Source organism: Sebastes fasciatus, chromosome 17, assembly GCF_043250625.1.
Source record: "Sebastes fasciatus isolate fSebFas1 chromosome 17, fSebFas1.pri, whole genome shotgun sequence".
Taxonomy (NCBI): Eukaryota; Metazoa; Chordata; class Actinopteri; order Perciformes; family Sebastidae; genus Sebastes; species Sebastes fasciatus.
In genome coordinates, this window is record NC_133811.1 from 16,474,744 (window position 1) to 16,488,369 (window position 13,626).

At 42.0% G+C, this 13,626-nt stretch overlaps 1 protein-coding gene across 3 annotated transcripts in view; it reads left to right on the forward strand.

Moving 5' to 3' along the window:
• Nucleotides 1–824: 824 nt before the first annotated feature.
• The window catches only part of elmo1 (engulfment and cell motility 1 (ced-12 homolog, C. elegans)), a 120,533-nt gene continuing 107,731 nt past the window's right edge, over nucleotides 825–13,626 (forward strand). For 2 of the 3 annotated variants that reach the window (XM_074613563.1, XM_074613566.1), the window contains exon 1: nucleotides 825–961. The gene's annotated coding sequence lies outside the window, so the exon portion shown is untranslated. Of the gene's footprint in view, nucleotides 1,053–13,626 lie in introns of all 3 variants that reach the window. The other variant, XM_074613562.1, reaches the window with a different exon arrangement.

Consider the following 13,626-nt stretch of genomic DNA (forward strand, 5'->3'; position numbering starts at 1 on the left):
TGTCTATGGTGCTAACAGCTAACGGTGCTAACAGCTAACGGTGTCTATGGTGCTAACAGCTAATGGTGCTAATAGCTAACAGTACTAACAGCTAACGGTGTCTATGGTGCAAATAGCTAACAGTGCTAGCAGCTAACGGTGCTAAAAGTACTAACAGCTAATGGTGTCTATTGTGCTAACAGCTAACGGTGTCTATGGTACTAACAGTTAACTGTGCTAACAGCTAACGGTGCTAACCGCTAACTATGCTAACAGCAAACGGTGCTAACAGCTTACTATGCTAACAGCTAACAGTGTCTATGGTACTAGAAGCTAACAGCGCTAACAGTGCAAACAAAGGAGAAGTGCTGACAGATAGCAGTGTACTATACTACTATGCTATACCAGAGTTGACCTGAAGGGGGAACCGGTGGGTGCTGCTCCTCTGCTCTGAGGCTGCCTGTGGGGACGTGTTATTACCTGTATCTGCCGTATGAGGGCAGTGTAGAGCAGAGCTGTGAGCTAACATGTCAACACAGTAAGAAGAAGCTCTGATTACAACACACACAGAGAACCACTTATATTATATATACCATATATATATTTACATAGAAAATGTTGTTTGCTGCTATATTAATGATATAATTTAGCACATTTAATGTAGTAAACAGTAAGAAATGACTCGGGTTATGGAGACTTGAAGCTTGTTAACTGACTTCAGAGCTGCTAAAACAAAAAAGTAGCCCACTTCTGACTTCTTTCTTTTATTTAAATAGCCCTTAAAGTCACCCTCTCCCTCGTTTAAACAGTGACTCAATGGGAGCAGCTGTGTATTCCTGCATCCTCTCCTCTCTTGTCTGGCATCACCAAGCCAGCCAGCAGACGGCAGAAGAAGAAAAGAGGAAGTGGAAACATCAGCACTATCTATCTGTATACGGCAGAGAGGAGGAGGAGAGGAGAGGAGAGAGGAGACAACAGCACTGTGAGTGACACACACACATTCACAACACACACACACATAAACTCTGGACATCAGCAGCTCTTTAGTGGAAGAAGTGTCCTCGCTTCGTCAGGTTTGTCAAAGCACGCTTTCTTCTCTAGCACACATTTGTTGGTGTTGAGCAGCGTTTTTAGCTTCACTTCCTTCGCGTTTTGTGCTAAATGTTCACGATGTTTGCTGCGCTTTGCCTCAAGCAAATGTCTGTTACATTGCAGCGAGACAATACTGTGTTTCTTCTCGCCTTTTTCTCTCTCTGTGTCTTTACTTTTGTGACATAGCGGCTTTTGGGCGCTGTTCTTTTTTTATTGACATGTCTGATTAAAGCATCGCAGCAGTCCACTCCTCTTAGATACACACTGAAACTACTGCAGTGAAAATCAAACTGCACAGTAAATCCTTTTACTCATGGTTTGTTAAACAAGTGCTGCGTTAAAGCTGCAAGTTGTGTTGTGTTTTGCAGCAGATATATACTGTGAAGAAGCCGAGGCTGCTGCTCTCCAGGCTTGTTTGTGGAAGCAGTGCATGCTGTTCTGCTTGATGCAAAAAAAAAAAAAAAGAGTTGCGTTTATAGATGCCTCCTTTTTTGCCCCCACTGGCTAATTAAAGAGCTGCTTTATCGGTGTGCGGGGTGTTAACTCCAGCCCAGCATGCACAGCCACACTATGGGCCTTTGATTATAGGAGAGAAAGCTATATAATAAAAATATAATATATAAATATAATAAATAATAATACATTTATTTATATAGCACTTCTCAAAACAGATGTTACAAAGTGCTTCACAAGACAATAAAAGTAGATAAATAAAGTAAAAGATATGGTAACTGCTAAAACAGAACATCAGACAATAAAAGCAGATAGATTAAAAAACAAATATGGTAACTGCTAAAACAGAACATCAATAATAATAATAATAATAATAAAAATAATACATTTATTTATATAGCACTTCTCAAAACAGATGTTACAAAGTGCTTCACAAGACAATAAAAGCAGATAAATAAAGTAAAAGATATGGTAACTGTTAAAACAGAACATCAGACAATAAAAGTAGATAAATAAAGTAAAAGATATGGCAACTGCTAAAACAGAACATCACAGAACATATCAATAATAATAGAAGTGGTAAAATGGTAGGACAAGTTCATAAAACAAATATACAGTATATATACATAAATGTGTATAAATGTACACGAGTCCAGAAACGGATGTATACATACATATATTTATACCTTTCTACTTATAGTAATGCTATCTTAAAAAAATGTGTTTTCAAAAGTTTTTTAAAAGTGGATTAATAATAATAATAATAATAATAATAATAATAATAATAATAATAATAATACATTTATTTATGTAGCACTTCTCAAAACAGATGTCACAAAGTGCTTCACAAGACAATAAAAGCAGATACCTAAATAAAGTAAAAGATATCGTAACTGCTAAAACAGAACAGAACATATTAATAATAATAGAAGTGGTAAAATGGTAGGACAAGTTCATAAAACAAATATACAGTATATATATATAAATGTGTATAAATGTACACATGAGTCCAGAAACGTATGTATACATACATATATTTATACCCTTCTACTTATAGGAATGCTATCTCAAAAAAATGTGTTTTCAAAAGTGTTTTAAAAGTGGATACAGAGTTAGATGATTGTATCTCTATAGGAAGTGCAAGAAGTAGCTGATTAGATGATCTCAGACCGTGTACAGGCGTATAGGGTGTTAAGAGATCCATTATGTATTCAGGGGTCAGACCAAGTTATATAGCAAATACGATGCTAGAGCTCTACACTCTCCTCCTTGACATGAAAAGCAAAGATGTAAAGATGCATTATTGCTGACAACAGTTCATCAACTTATCTGAGGTGTAGTAGCCTATTTCTCTCTTTTCAAACCTGTACATCAGGGGGTCCCAAAAGTTTTCATGTGACCTCTAATTCATTTTTATTTTCCTTTATTTAACCAGGTTAGTCCCATTGGGATCAAAGATCTCTTTTACAAGGGAGACCTGGCCAAGATAGCAGCAAGACAGTTCAAATGAAAGTAACAGACAACACAAAAAATTAACAACATTAAAACTTGCTCATACAAAACACTTGGACTGGACTTCAGCGATTTCACCAGAGCTTTAAACTCATTCAAGGTAACTAAGTTTTGAAGTTGAAGATCAGATTGTACATTATTCGAAGAAGTAGGTGTACTACTTTCGTACTTTGGGAACAACAAATTGCAAAATGTCCATAGAACGAAGATTATGACTTCCAGTTTTCCTTTTTAAAAGAGAAGAAAAGTAAGAAGGAACTAAACCCAGAATGCTTTTGTAGATAAACACATACCAATGACTGAGGCGACGAGCACATAAGGACCCTAATTCATGTGCGTTAGATCAGTGATGACCAAACTTTTGTGACTCGCAACCCCTTAAAACAAGCAATGACCACTTGTGACCCCTCGACACAGGATGCTCATTTCTTTTGGTTGAAACTAGTTAACCAAAGACTGTTTTTTTTTCTTCTTGGATTTAATAATTCACAATGTTTCTGCTTTGTTATCCTGATATTTGACAGAATTAGCTTGCAACCCCTGACTCTCAGGTATGGAACTATAGAAGCTCTCTTGTTAGACATTTTGTTATTTTTATTCCAACAGAATCCCAGAAATATTAACACTGTGCATCAGCGATTTCAAACCGGGGCTACGTTTACCCCTCGGGGTACTTCTGCTGATATCGGGGGGGGGGCGGGTGGGTACATGGAAACATTGTGGAGTAGCTCAACTAATTTGAGCAAAAATGATTTGATTGAAAGGAAAATATCAACATTCTTGTGTCTTGGAGGACATTGAACATGTAAATAGGATTACAAATTGGTGTAATGCTGTAAATGTATTGCCACAATAAGCTAACAGCTATGATAGGTCCAGTTTCCCGAGTCTGTTCTCATTCCCAGAGCGTCAAATACCGACGCTTTGTCATGGCCGTCTGCGTTCGATACCGACACACAAGGCACCCTTATGTGTCGGTATGAGGCGCACCGGGCTCTCCATTAACTACAATATAAATCCATCGGTGTTAATGTTAATTACTCAGGGAAAGTGCTGTGGTGACGTAGTTTAAAGAGCGAAAGAGACACACCGGGCTTTCATTCAGGAGGCTGCTGTTTGCGTCCCATGCGTTGAGTTTCACTCTCATGTTACAATCAGCTGTTCGTGTTAAGCCCAACCATGTTGTTTTTTTCTAGACCTAACTATAGTGGTTTTATTGCCTGAACCTAAGCAAGTGTTTTTGTTTAATTCACAACATTAAGCATGTGTTTACTGCCAAACAGTGACGCCAAGGAGTCTGACAAAGCGCCAGTATATGACGAGTTGGGATGAGAACGTGTTGGTTTCCCGCCAACCAGTTGAGTCAATTTGTGCTGCATCTGAGAGTATGTGAAACCTAGTCAGCAATCAAGCAGAAATGTCAAAATCAATAGCTAAATGTGATGAGAACTTGGCTAAATGATTGAAAGTTTGAATTCTGCCACTCTAAAAGAGACACCAAAGCTAAACATCGTTAATTCCAGGATTACTAGCCGATGTCTTGTATGGATTCCCATGTGCTGCCAATGATCCACCACAACCACTGTTTTCTCTCTGTAGCAAAATGCATTTGAACAATTTCATTAAGCCATCATAAAAAGGGTTCTTGGGAATCACTGCTGTAGATGAATGAACAATGTGTGATTAGGGCTGCAACTAAGGATTATTTTCATCGTTGATTAATCTGTGGATTATGTTCTTAATTAATCAATTAGTTGTTTGGTCGATTAAATGTCAAAAAACTTTGAAAAATTACGATCAGTGTTCCCAAAGCCCAAGATGACGCCCTCAAATGTCTTGTTTTGTCCAAAACTCAAAGATATTCAGTTTACTGTCATAGAGGACTAAAGAAACCAGAAAATATTCACATTTAAGAAGCTGGAATCAGATCATTTTGACATGTTTTTTTTTGTATAATTTAGAAAATTACTCAAACCGATTAATCTATTATCATAATAGTTGGCGGTTAATTTAATAGTTGACAACTACTCGATTGATCAATTGATCGTTGCGGCTCTATTTCCCACAGTGGCCCTTAGAGGGCCTCTGGTCGTCTGTAGACCCCACTTTGAGAACCGTTGCTCCATATTTCCTCTGTGATCACTCAGTAACCAGTAAAAGACCACAGCAGCATTTGGCTGTGGCACACCGCGTGCCTCGGCTCTCTCCTCCTCCGATCAGGGAGTGCAGCCTGCGGGCCATGCTGGCGTCTCCTTTTGGTCCCTCTGCCCCTCCAGGCGGCTTCTGATGGAATGAGAGCCCATTTACATGCTGTTAGACGTCCCAGTTGTGATGGAGCCGCATGCGTGCCGGCATCACCGTGTCAACTCGACAGTAAACACAGGCAAACGTAGCCAAGATACAGAAGCACATGTGCAGCTGTGTCTCAGACATACGGGCAGCTCTCAAGAGGTTGTTGACAAGGGATGTATGGGGTTCTGGTTTCAAGTGCCACTCTGGCAGTGTCACCGAAGTAGAGAGTAAGAGGTTATTGTCTGCTTCTTCGTTGTTGTAGTTGTCCGTGAGGATATAGAGTTTATATTTGATGCGAGTTTCTATCAGGGTGACACACTTGAACTGAGCGATTCTGTGTTGCATTATGAGGTTTTGGCCTATATTTGCACCCATGTGGTTGATAGTGGGTTAGAGATTGATGTTTGGTTTTAGATTTCGGGCCTGGCACAGCTTTAGCAGTCAAGGAACGCAATTTTCAACTCATGCTTTGGAACAAACCACTAATTTAAGCATTAAACTGGTATGTGAAGTTTAGTGTGTGCACACACAGCATTGGTCGGTAGCAGTCCGGTTCAGAACTGAAGCGTGCCAGAAGCGTTATATTTCAGCCACCGGAGGGACCGACATGTCAAAAGGAATGCACACACATGCAAAAACAAGTTTTATTAGCCACAGCAAACCTTCATTTCTTGTAAACTGGCTTACCCAAATAAACATGTCTTTATCGCGACAGGGTGTTAAAAATCAGTGATAGAATTAACGTGTTGCAACACAGGAGTAAATGAAAAGTGAGAAGGTAAAATACGGCAGCCTTGACTTGCACCATAAGTCGTAAACCAAATAAACTGATGTAATTCAATTTAAGCGCTTCTTTTTTAAATAGTGAAACATAATCCAGGAAATCAGATTAGTGGAAAGATGCAGAGATGGAGTACTTTTTTTTTTCGGGCGAGGACGGGTGCCTGCCCTCGCTTATTGAGGTGCATCACATATAAGATCCTGATTGTATCCGTTTGACACTGCCTACTGTTTGGCATCCTCTCACCACCTCCTGAAGTGCAACCTTGCCAATTTCTGTCTCCTCTCGCCTTGTCAGAGCTCCTTCCCTCCCTCCCCTCCCTCCCTTCCCCTTGCAGCTTGTTATCTTTCTCTCATTAGCTTACTCCTTTACACTCGCTTTCTCACACATGCTTACTGTCTCTCTCGTTTTAGCATCTCTCTCTTGCACGTTCTTCTCATTTGCTCTCTCTCACATTGCAGCACACTCCCCCCCCATCTACTTTCTCACTCTCAGTTCTTGCTCCCTGAGGGAAATGGAGGTATGTAAATTGTTTTCTCCTTGATGTATGCCCAGCCTGCTATCTGTCCATCTTGATGAACTCATTTCCCCTTTTTTTTTTTTCTCCTAAAAGCTCAGGATTGCAACATTTAAAGTAACACCAAAAACTTTTCCTGTCATCTCTCTGCCACTTTCTGTCTTTTTGTGCAACCAATGAGAATGCCTGTAGAAAAAAAAAAAACTGCTTACCATTTAAGGTACTGGTATCCTTGCTTGCAGTACAAACTGGTGCGCCTGTCCTTTGGCAGCTTGAGGTTAGATTCATTTGCAGTTCCAAATGAGATGAATGTTGCCATGCATAATTGCTCCCCGTGGTACGAAGTTAATTAAAACAGCAGGTAGGTACTGAAGGTGCGATGGGAAGGTGCCAGACACCCAGCTAGACATAGGTGGGTGAGGAGAGATCTCATAGGTACTGCTGCCATGTTCTGCTCTTTACTTTACTGATTGTTGCCTTGGGCTAAATTGAAAGCCACGCAGCTCTTTCTTTTGTAAAAAAAAATGCAATAAATAAGAGAAACTGTGATCTTGTAGCAGCCGTGCATGGGCATACGCTCATGAATATATTTCAACCTTTTACCCCGTTCTTCTATAAATATATATGTTTTGTTGCTCGGTCACATCCATTCTTAGAATAAAAATCAGTTATATGTGGAGAGCATCCTCAGGCATGTTTTTCAGTCCAAGTCTAGACTTTTATGCGGAGTGAAGCAGCCCTGGATGACCCAGAAACTGATACGGTTCCCCATTCGTGCTCGCTCTGCCCGCTGCATTCCAGCTGTGGTACTGCCGCAGAGCTCTGTAAATATTGAGCGAGAGGTTAGCCAGCTCTCTTGCTCTGTGCGAGTTTGTGGTGTTGAGCATTTCTCAGCCTCTGACCCAGTAGGATGAATGGTTTAGGTAGTCTAACCAGTATATCCCCACTCCAGCTGCGTGAGAGGCTTGAAGTGACTTAACTCTTAGAGTTGGGTACTTTGTAAGGATTGTCCAGTTGTGTGCGGCGGGTGTTACGGTCTACTCCACCATGCAGCTGTTATAGGATTGTGTGTATGTCAGTGGCGTTAACATCACACAGTGTATGTTTTATGGCGTGTTTGCACATTTGCTGCAGAGATCTGCCGAATTTCAGTGCTGTGTAATTTTTTCCTCAAACACTTGCCTGCGTCGTTATCACAGTAGCTGCATGCTGGAGTTTCAGTATAACCCAGGTGCTAAACACAGGTTCTCTACATCTGTAACCTAATAATAGCTTTTTCCTTGTACATGTGTGCATGTATGTGTGTCTCTCAGCCCTTTAGGTGGTGTGTAATAGTATGGGTCATCGCTCGATCTCTGTTTCTGTTCAAATATGAAAGGTTGCTGTCAAGCTCCCCTGCGTGCCCATCACTCCATCCATCTATCTATCTGTACATCTATGCATCTCTTGATCCATGAGTCCATCCATCCATACATCCGTTGCCTTTTTTTTTTTCCTCTTTCACCCCATCCATGAAAATATGATCAGGTGGGCTACCGATGCTCGATCAGGTGGACACATGAATCTTTGCTAAATCCCTCCATGATCTTAATGGCTTGGAAGGGATCAGAGGTGTGAGTGTGAATCCCTTCAGGCCCTACGATGTGCACTTCCCCAGACAGTCTCGCCCACTACGGTCTTCAGTGAGTGAATGGAGAGGAGGTGCCCTAGTTTTCTGCACAGCTCTCCCCAAAGTGTGCACTTGACTTTTTGGTATCTATGTTGAACCATTAGTTCGTTGAGGTTTTTGTCTCATGAGGTGCCGACAAGTTTTCTGTTTGATGTTTTTGGAGGAGAGGGATTTTTATTTACTCTGTGTGTGTGTATGTGTGTGTGTGTATGTGTGTGTGTGTGTGTGTTGTACTCTGCATTCCCGCAGTGTTATTTGTAATTTTTTTCACACTGTGTATGGCAGAGAAAGTTTATGAACTGTTAGCGTGAGCCGAACAGTAAACTTCTGATGTGCATCAGATTATAAGGGCAGGCAGGAGGTGTCATGTCCCCTGGAGCGTTTATGTTGTGCTTTATGATGCTCGCTCTGAAAATAATTCAAATGTCACAGAAAGAAATGTTTTTCTTTCTTTTTTTTTAGCAGAACAGAAAATACCTGCACACCTTCTGCGGTGTATATATACAGGTGAAAAAAAACATGGAACAACCAAAAGAGGAAATTGGATTCACTGCTCTGCTTCACTTACATTAAAGTAACAACAAAGTAGGAGTACACATGAAGGGAACAGGCATCATCATATTAAAATAACTAACAACTTCTGGCAGGTTAATTTTATCTTCATCTTATAACTGATGTAAAGTCTTTAAAGGGAACTCAACCTATTTTACACACCAAAGGCTGTTGACATGTACTACTGCATATGTGAATAAAGTCAAATAAAGTGTTTTGTGGCTCCAGAAGTTGCTGAGCAAAGTCTGATAAACTGCCTCATGTGATATCAAGTGAGGCAGAGTTGGTTGGCTTTGAAGACTACAATATATAGACATATATAGATAGAGATATACTGTAGATATAGACCAGGGGTTGCCAACCTTTTTTCCTCTGAGAGCTAATTTTATAAATTGAAAGTAGCCGAGAGCTACTCACAGCACCACGTTGTACATCGCCAATAGCAGACTTAATTTCTGTCTTACTTTTAGGGTCCTTTAATAACGTTTCAGCCACCGCAGTCATTGCATCTATTACAATCTTTTGTGTTACGTTAGGATGTGCGCCACTAAACAAAGCCTTTGCTGCCGCCTTTTTCTTCAGTTTGGCGTGTTTTCTAATCTGCTAACATCGCCTAATGTTACGACGTCACTGATGTAACCAAACTTGAAAGCAGCGTAACTCGTTTAAATGACAGCTGATTGGCAAATAATCATTTTGTGTCAGAAGGGGGCGGGTTGTCTGTGAATTTGATTGGATAGAAATTAAAACAGGTTTACAAAGTGACTTTGTGTTATCAAATTTATGCACATATTCTTTGAACCTTTAGCCAGCCACTCAGAAAACGGGTACAGAGCTACTGGTAGCTTGTCAGGAGACCCCTGATATAAACATAGATAGATAAAGATGTTGATGTGTGTGTTTGTGAGCTATGAGTCACATGTTGAAGCCGGGGTCCAATCAGAGGTCGTCGGGCCCGATGTTGTCTCTCTGCGTCTCACAGGTGCACATACTACAATGATCTCGTCAATGCCGTCCTATGATGAGAGTGGACAGCACATACGGATGACTGGAGGTTTAGTGAGCTGGACCGGAAATAAAACTAGCCTGTTGTTTTGCTGGGTATGGGGGGTGGGGGGGAAGAGGGGGTGACACTGTTTCTAAGAAACCTGCAGACTTATTTGTTTCTTATTTTATCTTTAATTGCTAACATGCTTGCTCTCTCCTTATCTTTTCCGTGTTTTCTTGTGCTTCCTGTCTCTTTTTCTTTCTCTGTTTTTAAGAGCGAGTCCAAGCAATGATTATAGGGTCCCAATTTGCTTGGATTTATGTATTGGTTTGAAAATGACTCTGTTAAGACTTGATTTATTCCTAGCTGTGACTGGGAGGGAAGCAAAAAAAACCACAAAAGACGTGGGCAAAATATATAACAGTGTAATCTTTGATATTTTTGATAGTGCTGTGTTGTTGCTTCACCACAAAAACACCTTTTTAGATACTTTGCCCACTTGTTTGCTTATGGCTGCAGTCAGCAAGCTTGTTCATTTCAAGTTAAATCTGTTAGTCAGTCTAACCTCAAGTCTTCCTAACATATCTAAACGTATTGCATAATTAATGCACGGGTTGAGATTAAGGATTTGAACCCATTCTGTCACGACGCAGGCCTCGGCGACGTCAACGTGCCGCAGCAGTGTTTTCCGTGAGACTCGTCAGGGCTACCTCCAGAGAGAGGAGATTGAGGAGGAGTGGAGGGCCTCTCATAACATGCCAAGGTCACCATCTCGCTCGCTCTCTCTGGCTGGGGACCTGCAAGCCTTGGATTGGAGGTGTGTTGCTTTATGTGGGGGCTGCCTCTGAGTCTCTGAATAAATCAAAACACATAAAGGACGTTCGGAAACGAGACACTTTGATATCTCCCTCTCTCTCGCTCTTCCTTTTGCTCTCTGTCTTCATGTGTCCCTTGTACGACTTTACTAGCTGATGCCTTTTTCCTTCATTTATCATTTTTGTCTCGCATTCTCTTCCCCACTCATCGCTTTTTCTGCCTCCTCTCTCCATCTTTTACTTATATGTTCTCACCAGAACTTTCCATCTAAACAACTCTGTATATCCATACGGTGAGTTCCTGACCCTCGCTGCCCACAAGTTGACCAAAAGCAGCAGCAGTGTTCAACAGGGCATCTGGAAAATATCGACCTGCACAAGGCTCCAGTTGTCGTCTCTCCTGCTGCTACTTTTAAGCACAGTAGCAGCCTGAAGTGTGTTTCTGTTGGCTCCAACCAGCCAGTAGTAACAAGCCATAATCACTTTCACACCCTGGCTCTGCCTTTCATCACCTGTTAGCAACAAGTAAGTGTGATCTGTGGCTGGGAAACAACCACTGCATGAAGAAGACTTATTTTAAGCCCACCAAAGCTTTACTCAGGGGTGTGTTGATGCCCTCTAACAGGTGAAGCTTAACCAGATAGCTCATATTTGCATTACTCTGTGCAAGGAGCAGTGTTTCAACTTGCCCATGTGTCTATTTTGTGTCCACAATGTTTGAAAATGGACGTTTTAATTTCCCAGGCCATTTGCCTGATCAGGCATGTCAGATGCATATAAATGGACGTTCATGAACACATACAGACAATTCATCAAACCTTTATTTGTCTCTTTCCTGTCTGATTAGGTTGGGAGCTGAGTAATTTCAGCAGCGCGTGAGGCCTTTGGCTTGCTTCAAAGAGTGTTTCTGTTGTGAAGACACCCATAGGACAGCCAGTTTGAGTTTTCTTCCTGTTTTGTGCTTATCAGAGATTTTGCCTTTTGTCATTCCTGCCAGCTATGTTGTTGTGTCTATAGACACAGGTTTTCCCCGCCATCTGAGACCAAGCATCAAGGAGTGTTTTGTTGTCTCTCTGAGTCGTACCATTGTGTTGAGCTCGGGGATCTGTTGCTTTTTGTGGTCTGAGCAGATTCCCCATCTGTAAACCACCTGCCTTACCTCGTGTCCCCCTGGCTGGCCCATGCTGGCCACACATCACTGTTTTCCATTTCCTGTGGATGCTCCGCGTTGTCAGTGTGCCTAGCCCTTATCTTATTCCCAGCTATAAACTGAAGAATAACATGGTAGAGCTCAGCTCAGCTGGGTTCAGCATGGCTCTCTATTGAGAGAAGAGGGGTATTGTAATGGCGGACCAGCTGGGTTTAATGTTGCCTTCAGGGCTTGTTGCTGTGTCTGTTCTTTTGTTGTCTGGAGGGGAAGCTTAACACTCTGTGTTTGTATTTTTGTGTGTGCGTATCCAACTTGTCTGGTAGTATTTTACAGTCCAGACAGTGCCGTGGAAAGAAGGCACAGGAAATGCCAATGGCATTTTCACAACAACGGGACAGAGCTACTGGATGCATAACAATCTTAAGACATGCGGTGAAAGTTCGTGATATAAATCATTTCGCAGTTGTAAACATTCTAAATGTGTCCCAGTTCATTTCCTGTTGCAGTGTATGTGAATGACATCAGCTGACAGGAAGTAGACATGGACCCAAGCTGTTGCCTAGCAATGCAATTCTGTTGAAACGGTCAGTATATGAAGCAGGAGGTTTCAGAAGTAGATTTAAGTACAAATGAAGCCGACTCTTCTGAACTGCAGGTGGAAGGTGAGCCACTTCCTGCCAAAAGCTGCATGTAAACATCCATTTCCTGTTGAAGGTTAATGTTTTTCAGTATCAGTTACAAAGCCGGCTGAAGTGAAACATGTCATGTTTGATGTCTGTTTCCATGTACTCGGTGAAAAGATGTACGGGGGGCTGCTCTGCACTGATTACATCATCCAATGACATCGTACCCACAGCAATGAAAGCCCGGCCTGAGGAATGCCCTCCACTCGTGTTTTTCTTTCCCCCTTTCTTCCCCCACTTCTTTCTCCGTCTCTCTGTTTCACATAAATGTGGGTTACATGCAATTAACCCATAAAAGGCAAAAACAAAGTTGTTTGAATCATATGCCCTCAGTCCATAAATAGCCCGCGTCATGTCTTGTTGCTGCCTCCCTCATACCACAAGCGAAGCCCCCACCCACAGTTTTACTATAACATCACAATAACAAGGCAACCACTAGCAAAGCCTCAATGAATGGCTTTGGAAGCAGTCTGGCTAGGCACGCAGGAGGGATGAAAGTGTTTTAGCAGCGGCTAGTCACCACACTGCTAGGGTGGAGGCCGAGCTGGCATCGCCACTGGCTCGTGACTGACCAGGCAAGCGGGCAGGGTTGGAGTCAGTGGGTAAACATAGGGAGGGGAGGGCATGGGTGTAGCATATGGTTAAAAACAACAAAAAAAAAGGAGGCTGGAGGGGGATAAATAAATAATAGGGAGGCTGTGGAGAGTGGGAGGCTGAGGGCAGTGTTTAGGGGTTAGTAAATGAATGGGTGAGCCCAAAGATTGGGCATGGGGCATCTGTCAGGAGAAGGGAGGGCGTTGTGGTGGAAGGGCGTGGCATGCATGAAGTGGAGGTTGGGCAAGTAGGCAGGAATGAGCAAAAGAACAATAACGAGCATCTGTGAGACTCTGGGAGAAGAATTACACGGAAAATATTTTGAATATCAGCGCCAGTATATTATTCGTAGCAAGCATGAGCTCATGTGTTGTGTCTGTGTGCAGTGGTGTGATACTGATGAGCCGTTAGTAGTGGTGGTGGTGATGAATAACATTGTGCCTCCAACGGTGCAGACAGTTAGTATGGCGGATAGGCAAAGAGCGCCCAGCAGGGGGGAGGAAGAGAGTGTTATTTTTTTTTGGTGAAGCCAGGTCCTGAAGCCACCCA